A 13,618-nucleotide genomic window follows, 5' to 3' on the forward strand; every position below is an offset into this window, starting at 1 on the left:
AAACAGTACATTGGACTAGTGCACAAGCCTGTAGGGAATATAATGTAATTTGGGACTCTGCTTAAATAACCACATTACTCTGGTAAATGAATGGCCTCTCTCTCTCTCTTCCTTAGTCTATAATTGTCTGTTCATCTGAAGATCATCATTAGTCAGTAAGCGAGTGTGTGTCTCTGTGGGTGTGTGTGTGTGAGTGTGTCTGTGTTTGTGTCTCTGTGTGAGTGTCTATCTGTGTGTGTGTCCACATCTGTTTGTACGAGTGGGGTCCAGACGAGACCCCCCAAAAATAATAAAAGCAGACAAATGTCATTTTGCAAGTCCCCTTCCTACTTAGGGGTTCATGTGGATGATAAAACCTAAAACAGGGGTTACGGTGAGCATTTGGTCTATTTTCAGGTTTATGCATTAGGGGTTAGTATTAGGTGTTAGGGTTAAGTTTAGGTTATTGAGATTAAGGTTAGGGTATGGTTTAGGGAAAAATAGGGAATGATTCATCTGGTTCCCAGATCGGATAGGAAAACAAACTTGTTTGTGTGTGTTACAAAGCATAGGTGAAACAAACTATCTTAAAACGTATTAACTGTTAAAAGTGGTTCAGTTTGATCTCTCCTAGAGGTGAAGAGGTGTGGTCCATGTTGACCTCTACTAGGGTGAAGAGGTGTGGTCCATGTTGACCTCTACTAGGGTGAAGAGGTGTGGTCCATGTTGATCTCTACTAGGTTGAAGCAGGGTGGTCCATGTTGATTTCTACCAGGGTGAAGAGGTGTGGTCCATGTTGACCTCTACTAGGGTGGAGAGGTGTGGTCCATGTTGACCTCTACTAGGGTGAAGAGGTGTGGTCCATGTTGACCTCTACTAGGGTGAAGAGGTGTGGTCCATGTTGACCTCTACTAGGGTGGAGAGGTGTGGTCCATGTTGACCTCTACTAGGGTGAAGAGGTGTGGTCCATGTTGACCTCTACTAGAGTGAAGAGGTGTTGGCCATGTTGACCTCTACTAGGGTGGAGAGGTGTGGTCCATGTTGACCTCTACTAGGGTGAAGAGGTGTGGTCCATGTTGACCTCTACTAGAGTGAAGAGGTGTGGTCCATGTTGACCTCTACTAGAGTGAAGAGGTGTGGTCCATGTTGATCTCTACTAGGTTGAAGCAGGGTGGTCCATGTTGATTTCTACCAGGGTGAAGAGGTGTGGTCCATGTTGACCTCCACTAGGGTGAAGCGGTGTGGTCAATGTTGATCTCTACCAGGGTGACGAGGTGTGGTCCATGTTGACCTCGTCCATGTTGACCTCTCTCAGGATGATGATGTATTCATTTATTTGGGGTTGACCTTTCTCTGGGTAAATCATAGTTTAGTTTTTGGTTTTTGTTTTCTGTCACTTTCAGTGTCCAGTTTTGGCAGTGGCCATCTCTCTATCTCTCGCCTCCTCTCGTCCTCTGTCTCCCCTAATCCCTTCCCCTCTCGCTCTCTGTCCCCTCTCTTTCTATTTCTCCTGATCCTCTCTCTCCCTCCGTCTGCTCCACACTCTTTACATCTAAAGTTCAGACTGTGTAAAGTTTCCCTGTAGTGTGGTCTCATTAAGGCCTGCTGGACTGCAGGGGGCATAAGGAGTGTGTGTGTTTGTGTGTGTGAGTGTGTATGTGTGAGTGTGTGTGTACACTAGGGCTTATATGCATGCATGTGTATCATTAGCTGTGGGTGTGTGTTAAGCAGGAACAAGAGGACAAGAACCCAGAGATGACACTCACATACTTTTAATGATTTGCCTTTTGACCTCTCTCTGGTCTCTACTCCTCACTTCGCCACCGGGCCCAGAGAGACAGGGGGAGGGAAGGGTTACAGCATATAACCACCCCCTGAGGAGAGAAAGAAGGGAACAGACAGAGAGAGAGCAAGGATAGAGAGGAGAGGGAAGGTGAGATGGAAGATGAATGACGGTTGTACTTTGAGAGGAATTGATATTTGAACCTTTGAAAACATTTTGCCATTAAAACATGTCAAGAAGTCAAGAAAGGCAGAAGCAAAAGCCTGCACCACACCAGTCAGTCCCCAGAACCTGACTTCAGGCAGTTCTGTTAAACTCTTCTTTAACTTTTTCCAACATGATTTGATAAAACTAGGTCTTGTCTGATATATCTGTATAGCAGAGCTCTGGCAAAGCCAGGATGGTGTGTTCGATTCCCACCATAGACCCCTACACTTGAGAAAATTGGAAACATTTAATGATCATCCCAGAACTGGGATTTCAAATGTGAAAAATCCTGATAGTGGTAGTAAAACAAATAGAAACTATGTAGAAAAATAAAGTGTAATTTAAAAAAAATAATTTAAAAGAAGGAAAAGAAAGGTAAGAAATGGCTGAAAATCTCATAACAGGCAGCTTAGAAAAATAGCCAAAAAACAGCCTGAAGTACACAGAAAACATCATGTATTTTGACTGCAGTTTCTATGACACTCAAGGACTAACCTATTGAATCATTATAATCTGGGCAATGTTTACATAGCTTTCTCCCCGTTGAGCCAACTCCACATGCACAATTAGCCAACCTGTTTTAGTGTTCTACGCCGACCGTTACGTTAATTCACTGCTCAAAAAAACATTTTTCACTTCAATGCATAACTTACGGCCAATCTAACATGGATCGATTATAAAAAGCAGTCAGAATAGGTTAACAGTTGACGACTGTAACAATATGATTTTTCCTGCTCCATGTAGAACCAACTAATCGATAATTAAATCCTTTGTTAAATATTTTTGTTATCGACGTTAGCAATTTCAATCGATTAGTTGTTGAAGCCCCTGGACTAAAATAAATTCTGGTGGTCTGAGGGACCAGTCAAAAAAGAACCAGGCACAACAAATGATTGAAAGAGTCAACCTGTTTAATGTGATGTAACATGTTAACATTACAGACTCATCACAGGGACATGTGTATAACATGTTAATCGCATTCAGCACACATATCCTCCCAACACTGCACACATCCCATGACATTAACACCTACAAACATCCTATTAAATATGTCAACTGTCTTTCAGCGTTTCTGTTCCAGGTGTCTGCTAAACTATGGGTTGCATACATTCCTCTGCTGGGGACACAGTCCAAACTGACAAAATGTCCGGGATTGTCCCAGAGGATCAATAAAAATGGGTAGAATATGTGTCAGTACAAACACCCATCTTTATGGAGTGGCACTCAAGGTTCACCTGTTCCCCATCAATCTCCATGTAAACATGGTGTCTTCATGTAAATGAAACCCTTAGGTCTCTTTTGAGAAGGAGTTTCCAGACTGGTGATGGTGACAATCACTCGCAGTAGCCTCATCGAATCAGTGAACAATTAGTGAACAATTATATATTGAATTAGAAAAACACCTCTAAACATCGGAGGCCCTAACATCACTGTTGACCCAAACAACTTCTGCAGTCATTGTCCACTTCTGACAGACAATCTTGGGCTTGCTTCTCTCGGCTTGTCCTTGAAGATCAAGATCCAATCCAAGTTCAAAAACACAGCAAACTGAAAATAATGAATATCTAATGTTTTTGTCTATGTTTTAACCCACCATGCCTGGAGTTCTCAGACTGTCTTGGACTCTCATCTCTCTCCATCCTGGTTCACTAGTTGTTCTCCAGCCACTCGGTAAGATAGACCGGATTTAAAAAGGAACACCTCCTCCCTTACAAAAGCTGCACAGATTAATAATTTTTAACTACAGTTGTAATGTGCTGTTTTACTGTAGTCTTATAGGATTGTGTCCTACAAAAATCCTGTAAGAAAACCCCAGAGAAAATCGGAGTAGGATTGGTTGCTATAAAAAATGCTCAGTAAAACCTCCAAGATGAAAACTCCAGTAGAAATCTTATAGGATTGTTCCAAATCGCGATGATCCTAAAGGATTTTTTGGGCCTGGTGAAATGAAGGCCAGACTATGGTCCTGTATTTATGTAACTAGAAATAACTCTTGATTCTTGGAGACCTGACTATTAGTCATGGATGACAATGTGAAAGACGTATAGGCTCTCAGGGTTTCCTTAATCCTGACCAGTCTCCCAGGACCTGACGCAGAGAAGCATCTCCACTGCATGCTGCTGCCACCACTATGCTCCACTGTGTTTTCAGGATGATGTGAGGTGTTAGGCTTGTGCCAAATATAGAACTTAGCATCATGACCATAGTCTTCTGCTTGGTCTCAAACATGCCGTCTGGCAAACTTTAGCCAAGTTTGATTTCTTTCTGCCTCTCTTCCGTGATCTTGTAATTGCAAATGATATGCCTGTTTTAGATTTTGGGGTTCCACAACCCTGTTTCCAAAAAATTGGGGACGATGTGTAAAATGGAAATAAAAGCAGAATGAAAGATGTGCATATAATTTAAACCCTAATAGAAAATAGTACAAAGACAACATATCTAATTTTGAAACTGAAAAATGATATTATTCCATGAAAAATATATGGCCACTTTGAATTTGATGCCAGGATCACATTTTAAAAAAGCTGGGACAGGGGCAACAAAAGACAGGAAAAAAAAAACCTGTTGGAACATTTCACAACAAAATAGGGTAATTGGTGTCAGGTAAGTAACATGATTGGGTACATAATATCATTAAAAGATTCTGATAATCCAGAGAAATCTCTGTACACAAGGGACAAGGCCGAAAACCAATATTGGATGGCCTTGATCTTCAGGTCCTCAGACGGCACTGCATTGAAAACAGATACAATTCTGTAGTGGACATCATTGCATGGGTTCAGGAACACTTCCCAAACCCATTGCCTGTGAACACAGTTTGTATCCACAAATGCAAGTTAAAACTCTACCATGTAAAGAAGAAACCAGATATTAACAAGATCCAGAAACGCAGCCGCGGTCTCTGGACCCAAGCTCATTTAAGGATTGAGACGAAGTGGAAAAATGTCCTGTAGTCTGATGAATCAAAATTATTTGGGAAACTTGTACGTTGAATCCTCTAGGCTAAAAAAGAAAGGGAAAAAAGTTGGGACACTGCATAAATTGCAAATAGAAACCAATTGTAATGATGTGCAAATCATTTATCCCTATATTTAATTGAAAATAGTACAAAGACAAGATATCAAATGTTGAAACTGAGAAATGTTCTTGTTTTTGGAAATATACAAATCCATATTGAATTTGATGCCAGCAACACATTTTAAAAAAAGTTGGAACGGGGCATGTTTACCCCTGTGTTGCATCACCTCTTCTTTTAACAATAGTCTGTAAGCGTTTGAGACCAATTGCTGTAGTTTTGAAAGTGAAATGTTTTCCCACTCTTGTTTGATACAGGAGATCAGCTGCTCAACAGTTTGGGGTGTCCTTTGTTGTATTTTTCGTTTCATAATGCGCCAAATGTTTTCAATGGGTGAAGGTCTGGACTGCAGGCAGGCCAGTTTAGCACCTGGACTCTATTACTACAGATACATGCTGTTGTAATACATGCCGAATGTGGTTTGGCCTTAATAATAATAATACATTAAATGTATATAGCCATTTTCAAAGGCCCAAAGACGCTTTAAAATACATACATAAACAACTACATATAGAGCAATGAGACAAACAGTAGCTAAAAAAACTAAAATGGGGGGTGGGTCAAACAACATCGGGCTGGGGCTAGGGATAGTAATTGTCTTGTTGAAATAAGCAAGACCTTCTTTGAAAAAGATGACAGGTATACACTCACCTAAAGGATTATTAGGAACACCATACTAATACTGTGTTTGACCCCCTTTCGCCTTCAGAACTGCCTTAATTCTACGTGGCATTGATTCAACAAGGTGCTGAAAGCATTCTTTAGAAATGTTGGCCCATATTGATAGGATAGCATCTTGCAGTTGATGGAGATTTGTGGGATGCACATCCAGGGCACGAAGCTCCCGTTCCACCACATCCCAAAGATGCTCTATTGGGTTGAGATCTGGTGACTGTGGGGGCCATTTCAGTACAGTGAACTCATTGTCATGTTCAGGAAACCAATTTGAAATGATTCGAGCTTTGTGACATGGTGCATTATCCTGCTGGAAGTAGCCATCAGAGGATGGGTACATGGTGGTCATAAAGGGAAGGACATGGTCAGAAACAATGCTCAGGTAGGCCGTGGCATTTAAACGATGCCCAATTGGCACTAAGGGGCCTAAAGTGTGCCAAGAAAACATCCCCCACACCATTACACCACCACCAGCTGCCTGCACAGTGGTAACAAGGCATGATGGATCCATGTTAACCATCTGAATGTCTCAACAGAAATCGAGACTCATCAGACCAGACAACATTCTTCCAGTCTTCAACTGTCCAATTTTGGTGAGCTCATGTAAATTGTAGCCTCTTTTTCCTATTTGTAGTGGAGATGAGTGATACCCGGTGGGGTCTTCTGCTGTTGTAGCCCATCCGCCTCAAGGTTGTGCGTGTTGTGGCTTCACAAATGCTTTGCTGCATACCTCGGTTGTAACAAGTGGTTATTTCAGTCAAAGTTGCTCTTCTATCAGCTTGAATGAGTCGGTCCATTCTCCTTTGACCTCTAGCATCAACAAGGCATTTTCGCCCACAGGACTGCCACATACTGGATGTTTTTCCCTTTTCACACCATTCTTTGTAAACCCTAGAAATGGTTGCGCGTAAAAATCCCAGTAACTGAGCAGATTGTGAAGTACTCAGACCGGCCCGTCTGGCACCAAGAACCATGTGTCATGACTCCCGGGACTCAGGACAGAGGTAGGATCCAGAAGCAGATACAGACACCGGGGTAAAAGGACAATGATGATGATTATTGTAGTAGTCTGAGATGACAGTGGCGATACGTAAGAATTACGTAGACGGGTATGAATGTATTTTTGGAGGGTGGATAGTGGGTAGCAGAGGTACGAAGTCCGGGAGGCAAGAATGGTCGAATGGTCAGGCAGGGTTCAGTTAACCGAGCGGGGAGTCAATGCAGGGGAAGGTCGATAACGGGAAGGCAGATAGGTGATTCAGGTAGCTGGAAGGGAGGTGCAGGATGGGTCTCGGAACCAGGGTCTGGAAACGACAGAAAAAACACGGTGAGCAGAAGATAACAAAAAAACAGGATACTAGGGGAATTCGGATAGCTTGCTTGATTAAGTAGAGAACACTGTAATAATTACGTGGCTGTACAATAATCCGGCAGGGACTGAAAGTAGACCTCTCCCATTTATAGGGAGAGTGGCAATCAGCCCCCCAGGTGTGTAGACTGGTGCAGGTGCTCAGGATCAGTGGTGATTACGGGTGCTCTGGTGCAGGGGTGCCTTCGTGGTGTGCTGGGAACAAGGAGACTGGTACTCGGGGAGATGTAATGACAGACAGACAGACAAACAGCTCAGGAGGGCTGAGTCCTGACACCATACCACGCTCAAAATTGCTTAAATCACCTTTCTTTCCCATTCTGACATTCAATTTGGAGTTCAGGAGGTTGTCTTGACCAGGACCACACCCCTAAATGCATTGAAACAACTTCCATGTGATTGGTTGATTAGATAATTGCATTAATGAGAAATTGAACAGGTGTTCCTAATAATCATTTAGGTGAGTGTATGTTGCTCAAAAACCTGTATATATTGTTTAGCATTAATGGTGCCGTCACAGAAGTGCAAGTCACCGATGCCATGTGCACTATTGCACCCCCATGCATCATGGATGCTGGCTTTTGCACTGATAACAAGATGATGGTCCCTCTCCACTTTAGCCCAGAGGACACAGCATTCATAATTCCCGAAAATAATCTCAAATTTTGATTTGTTAGACCACAGGACATTTTTCCACTTTGCCTCAGTCCATCTTTAATGAGCTCTTGCCCAGAGAAGGTGGCAGCGTTTCTGGATCTTGTTTAAATATGGTTACTTCTTTGCATGATAGAGCTTTAACTTGCATTTGTGGATGCAGCGGCGTACTGTGTTCACAGACAATGGTTTTCGGATGTGTTCCTGATCGCATGCAGTAATTTCTACTACTTGTCCCTTGCATACAGCAATGTCTCCGGATTCTCTGAATATTTTAATGATAATATTTACCATAGATGATGAGATCCCCAAAACCTTTGTAATTTTACACAGAGAAACATTATTCTTAAATTGTTGCACTATTTGCCTGTGCAGTCTTTCACAGAGTGGTGAACCCCTACCCATTTTTATTTCTGACAGACCCACCCTCTCTGGAATCATCTTTTAATACCCAATCATATTACTGACCTGTTGCCAGTTGACCTAATTAGTTGTGTGATATGTCACCCGGTTTAGTTTTTTTAGGATCACACAACTTTTCCAGTCTTTTGTTGCCGCTGTCCCAACTTTTTTGAAACATGTTGCTGTTATCAGATAAGAATTGGGTAACAAGTCCTCCCCCAAGTTTCTCAGTTTACATTTTACTTAGCCTCACAACTTTTTTTGGAAAGAGGGTTGTAGATCAATTGTTGATTTTGTTTTCAGTTTGGCATTATTGACTTAAGCTCCTAATTAAATTCCTTTTGATTTCCTGTCCAACGAGGGTGTCCACTGTCACGTCTTTGTTCCTTTCATAAACATCTACTGACCTCAACTACTGTCCTTAACTACATTACACACTTGCCTGACTGAATAATGTTGTTGTTGTTTCTATGGTACACAAACACACACACACACACACACACAAACAAACAAACACACCATCTGTCTGTAATGCCCGAATCAAAGCATCCGGCGCATCTCATCAGCACCATATTCGGTGTGTGTGTGCGTGGGTGTGTGTGTGTGTATTGCGAGGGCCTGAATATGTGTGTCTGTTGGGGGAGGTGGGCGGTGCTTTGGAACACTTGCATATGCCAGACCGATGTGTTGATCCTAATCACAGGATTTATGGTTCCCAGATGACGGTCGCAGATTCTTCCACTCTGCAGAGGAGAGATGGAAATCTCCCTGAGATATCTGTGGTCACCAAGCTCATCTTCCCTTACTGAACCACAGCAGTTTAGTGTTAGTTAGGCCAGAGTGTTTTAGGGTGGGACGGAGAATACTGTGTCTATGACGAGGGTAAGGTACGAGTCACTGCAAACTGATAGATGGGCCGCTCTGAATGTGTGAATCTCAGACATTCTGATCCATTTCGTAGAAAATAGCAATTGAAACACCAACTTAAAACATAGACTGATGTCTTCTGATCATGTTTGCTCGTATTCATGCTAAGTAGTAAAACATGTACATTGCCCCTTTAAGCTCTTTTGTGCCTACATTCACACGTTCTTTATCCACAAGGATTCCGAAGACACGGGACCACCGATCATTACTGACCTATTGTTATTGATCACTGATCTATATACTTCTTCATGTATCAACGTGTACCATTATCGGTTTTATTTCTGTTTAGTATGTATACACTGTATAATAGTCATTTTGAGTAATGAACTGTTGTACGGTTGTACGGGGTACTTGTTGATTAATAATGTGTCAGCTGCAAATGTATTTCAGTGAGCTGTAAATGATATACCCTAACTCAATTTCTATTTCTGGAAAGTTGACTGAGAGCACATTCTGTTAAACAGCAATGACCTTGGGAGCAATTAGGGTTAACTGCCTTGCTCATGGACAGAATAACAGATTTCTCGTGTTGTCTGTTCAAGTATTCAATCCAGGAACATTTTGGTAACTGGATGCTCTAACCAGTAGTTTGCCTTCTGGCCCCATACTTCTGTTTGGATAGTGTAGATAAACAGCATGGTATTATCCTTGATAGCAGGTTAATGGACAAAAGCATTTAGAAAGGCATGATCCTGTCTTCTCTGCAACAAGCCTGTTATTACACGGTGGGTCGAAGAAGGCTACAGTTCTAAAGTCACCATATCTTGTACACATATTAATGCAGTGTTTCCCAAACCTGGTCCTGGGGACCCCTAGCGGTGCACGTTTCTGTTCTAGCACTCACACACCTCGTCCAAATGTTGTCCTGCCACCTACACACTTGATTGATGTGATCAACCGATCATAAAGCCTTTCGTTTGAATCAGGCGTGTGAGTGCTAGGGCAAAAACAAACACGTGCACCACTTGATTGATGTGATCAACCGATCATAAAGCCTTTCATTTGAATCAGGTGTGTGAGTGCTAGGGCTAAAACGAACACGTGCACCACTTGGGGGAGGACTTGTTACCTTGGTGACGTCAGAGGAACCTGGTCAAGATTTACTGCTAATTATGTTTAAAGAAGAGTGAAAGTGATGGTGAAGTTAGAGAGGACAGGAAAAAGGTAAGAAAGAGAAATGGTTGGTGGAGGGACGCAGGAGAGCTGGATGAGGGTGGAGAAGAGAGAACATGTTGGTGCAGAGAGAGAGGGAGGCAAAGGAGAGCTGGGAAGAGGAGAGAGACTGTAGAGAGACATAAGAAAGATAATCATTCTGAAATACCGATAAAGAGAGTGAGACATTTACATAAGGACAGAACAAAATAACAGCTTGACATACTGAAAAGATGTAACCAAAACGTTTTAAAAATGTAAAGCTACTTTGCTTTAAAGTGGCAGAATACCTCACCTATGTGACTGATCTAAAACTAAGAAATGCCTTTAGTATGCATACAGTAACTGAGCACGGCCTTGCTTGAGAGAGAAGCCTCAAAAAGGCCACTAACCATAAAATGAAGTGGAAAGGAGCTGCACTTCCTAACATCCTGACAAACGTATGACCACATTAGAGACACGTATTTCCCTCAGATCATGCAAACCCACAAAGAATTGGACATGAAACACTGATAAATCCCGATATTTGCCAGGCAGAATACGCAGTCATGCAATCAAAACGGCGATTTATGAAAAAGAGCAATAGACACCATTAGATGGGGGTAGGGAGAGAAAGACTTGCCGTCCAACGATGAACACACACACACACGGGCAGACATTAATTATACCTACTATTAGACACAGGGAGGGAGGGTGCTTTAGAAGCAGGAGAGAGACAAAGGAGAATAGTTTTAAGTCAGGGTCAGCCGTAACACATTCTAATGGCCTGATTCTCTAATAAAAGGTTCACTACTGAAGTGTTGAACTATTGATGTGTCACATCAGTGATTGAGCATCTCATCAATCAGCCACACCACTGTGAAATAGCCGGGGGTATGTCCCAAATGCCAACACAGTGGATACATAGTGCACTACCTTTGGCCAGAGTGGTGCTGTAGGGAATAGGGTGACATTTAGGGCGTACCCCGACACAGTATTTTCCCTTTTGCTCAGGAAATGTAAAGAGCCGGTAAGACGGTCGTAAGTAAATTTATCAGGTCAGATTTAATTCGACAGCCTCAGTGTGGGTCGGGGGAGGGGCGGGGTATATCGTAGTCAGGTCAGATTTGATTCGACAGCCTCGGTGTGGGTCGGGGGAGGGGCGGGGTATGTCGTAGTCAGGTCAGATTTAATTCGACAGCCTCTGTGTGGGTGGGAGAGGGGTGGGGTCTATCATAGTCAGGTCAGATTTAATTCGACAGCATCGGTGTGGGTCCGGGGAGGGGTGGGGTCTATTGTAGTCAGGTCAGATTTAATTTGACAGCCTTGGTGTGGGTCGGGGGAGGGGTGGGGTCTATTGTAGTCAGGTCAGATTTAAATCGACAGCCTCAGTGTGAGGCGGGGGGGGGCGGGGTCTGTCGTAGTTTGACAAATTTCAAATGCTCCATAGCGAAAGGAGGAAACATTTGAACACGAATAAAAGAGACAAAATGTTTTGTCAGTTTGAGTGTGCAGGGCGGTCAATCTGACATGGAAGGAGGTATAGTGGTATGGAGAGTATGTGTGTGTGCGTGCGTGTTACTAACGTCTCAGATTAAATTGTATTAAACATAATGTGAGGATTCACTGTTTCTGTCTCACAGCTGTCATAGATTAAACAACCCTTTTCATCAATGAAAACTTAGAAATTCTCTTTAACATTCATTTCTGTTTCTGGGTGGAGCAGGAGGTGTGAGGGTGGAGTAGCCTACCTGGCTTAGACCAATAGAAACTCTCTTTTTCTTGTGAGAAATGTTTTCTTACAACTTACTGTTGTTCAAACTAAAGAACACACCTTGAGTCTTGAATCTTGCAGGATTCTAGTCCACAGCCTGCAGACTGAGAGACACCTCAACATCCTGACCATGTTAAATTGAGCTGAATTCTCCATCTCCACCCAAATCGTGTCTGGAAACAACAATGGAATAGTTTTATTATTTTCCGTCAAGATAAGACAACTTTGAATGGAAAGCTAGCAAGACTGGATTGATATATAACTGTATAACTGTTTTTTTTTTTTTTTCCTATTTTAACACCACTCAACTTGGCTACATATAATTATGGCTACAATATGTGGAAACGTATTGGAAAAAAAAATTGGGTTAACTAACAAATACAAATTTGCCTTAGATCAACAATTCTTTTATGAAACAGGTTTTGCAGGTTTTCCTATTTACAAAGTTTGCCAATGACCATCTGGATGATCCAGAAGAGGAATGGGAGAAGGTTATGTGGTCTGATGAGACAAAATTTGAGCTTTTTGGTCTAAACTCCACTCGTGTTTGGAGGAAGAAGAAGGATGAGTACAACCCCAAGAACACCATCCCAACTGTGAAGCATGGAGGTGGAAACATCATTCTTTGGGGATGCTTTTCTGCAAAGGGGATTGAGGGGAGGATGGATGGGGCCATGTATCGTGAGATCTTGGCCAACAACCTCCTTCCCTCAGTAAGAGCATTGAAGATGGGTCATGGCTGGGTCTTCCATTATGACAACGACCCGAAACACAAAGCCAGGGCAACTAAGGAGTGGCTCCGTAAGAAGCATCTCAAGATCCTGGAGTGGCCTAGCCAGTCTCCAGACCTGAACCCAATAGAAAATCTTTGGAGGGAGCTGAAAGTCTGTATTGCCCAGCGACAGCCCCGAAACCTGAAGGATCTGGAGAAGGTCTGTATGGAGGAGTGGGCCAAAATCCCTGGTGCAGTGTGTGCAAACCTGGTCAAGAACTACAGGAAACGTATGATCTCTGTAATTGCAAACAAAGGTTTCTGTACCAAGTATTAAGTTTTGCTTTTCTGATGTATCAAATACTTATGTCATGCAATAAAATGCAAATTAATTACTTCAAAATCATACAATGTGATTTTCTGGATTTTTGTTTTATAATTAAAATTTCAGACTTCTACATGCTTTGTAAGTGGGAAAACCTGCAAAATCGGCAGTGTATCAAATACTTGTTCTCCCCACTGTACAGACATATATATACGCACATAAAACTCCCATGAGCACCAAGCAGTGTTTGAATTTGTTCCATTTGTTTTAGGCCTATTGCCTTGTGCGCCAGTGACCGAATGAGTGAAATATGACAGGCTAATATGTAGCACACCATAGTAAAATTTTATCAAATAAAATGTAATTTCCCAACAACAAAGTGGTGGCTCGTGAAAATGCTGAGTGGCTAGTAACTTTGGAAAACCACTAGCCACAGAGCAAAAAAAGTTAATGTCAAGCGCTGACCATTACCGAAGCAACATATAATATTTCTGAAAAACTATGATCATGCCAAACGAGTTGCAAGCTCAACTTTAAGTCAACTGGTTATCATTATTTGTTAAAACACCAAAATGATACAGCTAAAGGTTAAGGTGAAAAGTAA

The 13,618-nt window shown here is 42.3% G+C and overlaps 1 long non-coding RNA gene across 1 annotated transcript; it reads right to left on the reverse strand.

Annotated features, from left to right (window-relative positions):
* Window positions 1-1,176: 1,176 nt before the first annotated feature.
* On the reverse strand, window positions 1,177-12,129 carry LOC114839461. The gene is made up of 3 exons (XR_004575923.1): window positions 12,038-12,129; window positions 1,750-1,853; window positions 1,177-1,330 (listed from the first exon to the last, which is right to left on the reverse strand). It is a non-coding gene; the product is annotated as an uncharacterized LOC114839461 (long non-coding RNA).
* Window positions 12,130-13,618: the final 1,489 nt, after the last annotated feature.

Source organism: Esox lucius, chromosome 7 (assembly GCF_011004845.1).
Source record: "Esox lucius isolate fEsoLuc1 chromosome 7, fEsoLuc1.pri, whole genome shotgun sequence".
Classification (NCBI taxonomy): Eukaryota; Metazoa; Chordata; class Actinopteri; order Esociformes; family Esocidae; genus Esox; species Esox lucius.